The sequence below is a fragment of the Malaya genurostris genome, chromosome 1 (genome assembly GCF_030247185.1).
Source record: "Malaya genurostris strain Urasoe2022 chromosome 1, Malgen_1.1, whole genome shotgun sequence".
Lineage (NCBI taxonomy): Eukaryota > Metazoa > Arthropoda > Insecta > Diptera > Culicidae > Malaya > Malaya genurostris.
In genome coordinates, this window is record NC_080570.1 from 79605764 (window position 1) to 79611498 (window position 5735).

A 5735-nucleotide genomic window follows, 5' to 3' on the forward strand; every position below is an offset into this window, starting at 1 on the left:
GCTAGGTCATACGGCAACCTATTGTTGCAACAAACTGCGATGCGGCAAATGCGGAGAGGCCCATGAGGACGATCTCTGCAGAAGAGCAGTGGAAAAGTGTTGCTACTGCGGGGAGAATCCTCATGATCTTTCGGTGTGCCCTACGTACATACAGCGTGCGGAGAAATTGAAGCGATCCGTGAAAGAACGTTCCAAACGTTCTTATGCGGAAATCTTAAAAAGAACCACTCCATCGACCCCTGAGAACCCGTTTGCAATCTTGCCAGTTGAAGAGGATACCTCTGACGACCCAGGCGAAGGACCTTCCTACACACAGGTTGAAGGAAGCAGGAAAAGACAAAATCTGGCTTCTCCCAAGCTTCCTCGTAAAGGCCTCAGATTGTCCTCTTCGTCACAAAAGAACCAAACGGAAACAAAAAGTGCTGACTCAAAACCGAAGCAAACACCTCCTGGGTTCAAAAAACTTAGGGATGATAAGGAGTACCCAGCACTTCCTGGGGCATCAAAAAACCCGAATGACCCCAAAGCACAACCAGAAAATCCAACAAACGCTGGTTTATTGAAATTTTCTGATATCGTGGACTGGATATTAACAGCCTTCAATATTACTGATCCTCTGAAAAGCTTCCTAACTGCTCTACTGCCAACAGTAAGGACATTTTTAAAACAGTTGACAGAACAATGGCCCCTCCTTGCAGCGATCGTATCTTTTGATGGATAATTTACCACTGAGAATCGAAGATATGATCATTGTGCTTCAGTGGAATTGCAGAAGTATCATCCCAAAACTTGATTCTTTCAAACACTTAATACATACTCATAATTGCGATGTATTCTCCTTGAGTGAAACTTGGCTTACTTCTAACATCAACCTAGACTTCCATAATTTTAACATAATCCGCCTGGACCGAGAAGACTCTTATGGAGGGGTACTTTTAGGGATTAAAAAGTGCTATTCATTTTATCGTATTAACCTCCCCTCGACACCGGGAATTGAAGTTGTTGCTTGCCAAATTAATATTAAAGGCAAAGATCTATGTATAGCTTCTATCTACATTCCTCCCAGAGTCTCGATAGGGCATCGTCGGCTTGCAGACATCATAGAACTTCTTCCTTCACCGCGGCTGGTTTTAGGGGACTTTAACTCGCATGGTACAGGATGGGGCTGCTTATATGATGATAATCGTTCTTCGTTAATCCAAGATCTGTGTGACAACTTCAATTTGACAATTCTAAACACGGGAGAAATGACACGGAACCCTAGACCGCCAGCACAACCAAATGCGCTGGATTTATCCCTTTGCTCGACTTCGCTACAGTTAGATTGCAAGTGGAAGGTAATCTGTGATCCTCACGGTAGCGATCACTTGCCGATCATAGTTTCTATCACCAACCGTGGAAGACCATCGGAAACAATCAATGTTTCGTACGATTTCACACGAAACATTGATTGGAAACGTTACGCGAGCTCGATATCTGAGAAACTAGAAACATCACAGGAGCTTCCTCCGGAGGAAGAGTATACATTTTTGGCTGGCTTGATTCTTGACACCGCAATTCAAGCTCAGACGAAACGAGTACCTAGCGCGCAAACTAGTATGCGTTCTCCCAACCCATGGTGGGACAAAGAGTGCTCAGAGCTGAAAACGAAAAAAGCTTCAGCCTTCATCTCGTTTAGAAGGAACGGAACTCCAGATAATTATCGGAAATACGCGGCGTTAGAATTTCAAATGAAAAGTCTGATTAAAGCTAAGAAACGCGGTTACTGGCGAAGGTTTGTTGACGGATTAACGAGAGAAACAGCAATGAGCACTCTTTGGAATACGGCCCGTCGCATGCGGAATCGAAATCACGCGAACGAAAGCGAGGAATATTCTAACCGCTGGATATTTGATTTCGCTAAGAAAGTATGTCCTGATTCTGTTCCGGAACAGAAGATATCCCGCGTCGCGACATTGAATACAAACGAAACACCGTTTTCGATGGTAGAGTTCTCACTTGCGCTCTTGTCGTGTAACAATAGAGCCCCGGGGTTAGACAGAATTAAATTCAACTTGTTGAAAAATCTGCCCGACTCTGCCAAAAGGCGCTTGTTGAATTTATTCAACAAGTTCCTCGAGGGTAATATTGTCCCACACGAATGGAGGGAAGTGAGAGTTATTACTATTCAAAAACCTGGAAAACCAGCCTCCGATCACAATTCGTATCGGCCGATTTCTATGCTTTCCTGTATTCGGAAATTGTTGGAGAAAATGATTCTCTTCCGTCTAGACAATTGGGTCGAAACAAATGGATTGCTTTCAGGTACACAATTTGGGTTCCGCAGGGGCAAAGGAACGAACGATTGTCTAGCGTTGCTCTCAACAGAAATTCAAATGGCATTTGCTCGTAAAGAACAAATGGCATCAGTTTTCCTCGACATCAAGGGGGCATTCGATTCAGTTTCCATTAACGTTCTATCTGAGAAGTTGCATCAGCATGGTCTTTCACCAGTTTTGAACAACTTTTTATATAATCTATTGTCCGAGAAACACATGCATTTTGAGCATGGAGATTTGACGACAAAGCGATTCAGTTACATGGGTCTTCCTCAGGGCTCATGCTTAAGCCCCCTTTTATACAACTTTTACGTAAATAATATTGATGAATGTATCAACGCATCTTGCACACTAAGACAACTTGCCGACGACAGTGTTGTGTCTATTATAGGACCCAAAGCTGCCGATCTCCAAGGACCATTGCAAGATACCCTCGACAACTTGTCGACATGGGCTTTTCAAATGAGTATCGAGTTCTCTACGGAGAAAACTGAGCTGGTTGTATTTTCAAGGAAGCGAGAACCTGCGCAATTACAGCTTCAACTAGGGGGTGAAACCATAGCTCAGGTTTTCACATTTAAATATCTCGGGGTCTGGTTCGATTCCAAAGGTACCTGGGGATGTCACATTAGGTATTTGAAACGAAAATGCCTACAGAGAATCAATTTCCTTCGTACAATAACCGGAACTTGGTGGGGCTCTCACCCAGGAGACCTGATCAGGTTGTACAAAACGACGATATTGTCAGTAATGGAATATGGATGTTTCTGTTTCCGCTCCGCTACGAATATTTATTTCATTAAACTGGAAAGAATTCAGTATCGTTGTTTACGTATTGCCTTGGGTTGCATGCAATCAACCCATACGATGAGTCTTGAAGTGCTGGCGGGCGTCTTACCGTTGAAAAACAGGTTCTGGGATCTCTCATATCGACTGCTAATCCGATGCGACATTTTGAATCCGATGGTGATAGAAAACTTTGAAAAGCTCGTCGAGCTTAATTCACAAACCCGTTTTATGTCCTTGTATTTTGACTACATGGCTCAGAATATAAATCCTTCTTCGTTTGTTCCCAATCGTGTTCATTTTGTGGATACTTCTAATTCTACTGTGTTTTTCGACACATCCATGAAAGAAGAAATTCGTGGAATCCCGGATCCTGTACGCCCTCAAGAGATCCCAAAAATTTTTAATAATAAATTTAAAGAAGTCGACTGTAATAAAATGTTTTACACTGACGGATCATATCTAGACGGGTCCACTGGCTTCGGTATATTCAATGTAAATTTCACCGCTTCCTATAAACTCAGTGATCCAGCTTCAGTTTACGTCGCAGAACTAGCTGCAATTCAGTATACCCTTGAGATCATTGACACTCTGCCCACAGATCACTACTTCATTGTATCGGACAGTCTCAGTTCCATTGAGGCTCTCCGTTCAGTGAAGCCTGGAAAGCACTCACCGTATTTCCTGGGGAAAATACGGGAACAATTGAGTGCTTTATCTGCAAAATCATACCAGATTACCTTGGTTTGGGTCCCCTCACATTGTTCCATACGGGGCAATGAGAGGGCGGACTCGTTAGCCAAGGTGGGCGCACTAGAAGGTGATATCTATGAAAGACCAATCTGCTTCAATGAATTTTTCAGTTGCTGTCGTCAGAAAACTCTAGCTAGCTGGCAGAATACATGGAATAGTTGAACTCTGGGACGATGGTTACACTCAATAATCCCACAGGTATCGACGAAAGCTTGGTTCCGGGGGTTAGACGTGAGCCGAGACTTTATTCGTGTAATGTCAAGGCTCATGTCTAATCATTATATGTTCAGCGCGCATCTCCGTCGTGTGGGGCTCGCTGAGAGTGGTGTCTGCGTTTGCAGTGAGGGTTATCATGACATCGAGCATGTTGTTTGGATGTGTGTCGAGTATAGTGATGCCAGGTCCCAACTCATAGGTTCCCTTCGGGCCCGAGGTATACTACCCTTCGTACCAGTCCGCGACGTCTTGGCAACTCGAAATCTTTCTTATATGACTCTCATCTATAACTTCTTGAAAACTATCAATGCTCAAATTTAGTGCTCTCCCTATCTCTTTCTCGTCTACAGCTCTACCGCACTCTTCTTTACGTTGCTGGAAGTATGGCCTGTGTAAACGATGCTTCGGAGCATGCACCTGCCTTGAACTGACTGAGTTGCTGGAAGCTACCCAAAAACGTCACATCAACGTCAGAACACACCAACGAAGCATTCCAATCCAGAATAATCTCTTCATTGCTACAAGCTGAAAAACATGAAGATTCATCGAACGCAAAATGTGTCTAAAAGATGTATGCCACAAACCAATGATGTATTCAAATTTCAATTCAATACTGTGTAGGTCCCACCCTCCCTATGTCCCCTTACTAACTGGGGAGTATGCCGCCCCGTAATACGGCATCCCTTTCTCTCTCCCTAACAACAAGACAATCGGCCACGTTAAGCTAAAGCAAATGAGCCTAATAAAAATTTTATTTGAAAAAAAAAAAAAATCTATGATCTAATTTGTATAATGATACAACACAATTCATTGTTGAAATGAACCGTGTCAGTTATATTCCTTATAAACCAGAGACAATTTTTCAACTGTGAATAAACAAAATAGTATGTATGTGTTTCAAAAAGTGAAATTTCATCTGCTTTTCCGTGAAGCATTTCAACAATCCAAGCGTATGTATTGATAATCAATAATATAACGTCGCACCATGATTGTGGTTTGGAAACAATTGTAATTTTATTAATGTATGTATTTAGAATTGCTAAAATAAAATAAATCGGCAAAAAATGTATCAAAAATAACCCTCCAAATTATTTTGAAAGAAATCATTTTACTCTTAACAACAAAAAAGACGGATTTAAAGAAACAAAAAGCGTAAGTAAAAATAATAATCATTTTGAGTTTATATCTCATCATTTATTTCAACTGCCAAGTTTATAAATTCAAAGCACTATAAAGATTACCTTCATCTAAAGTTAGTTCATTGTGAACTGATTTTGCAAGTTAAATTTACTATGGAATTGTTTGTTAAGAAACTGACAGGAATGCACAAGTCAAATATTTGTTGTTTTTAACAAAATATTTATTGAAATAAACTAATTCACTGAGACAAATCTAATACCTAGTTTTGTTGTTTCAAGCAATAATATTTGCTATATAAAACCAAATTTTCTTTTGTCACTATTTCAATAAAATAAATCGTTGCAAGAAACCAAAATTTAGTTACTTTTACAATATTTTTCTCTGCGTGTAGGACAGGACCTGACAATTGTTAATCCACTTTTAGTACCAATTTCGGACCAGCTAGTGATTGGTTGAAATTTTACATAAGCAAGTAAAAGTTGTTCTAATCTGGAATAATGGCAACGCTGCTGACAGAGACGA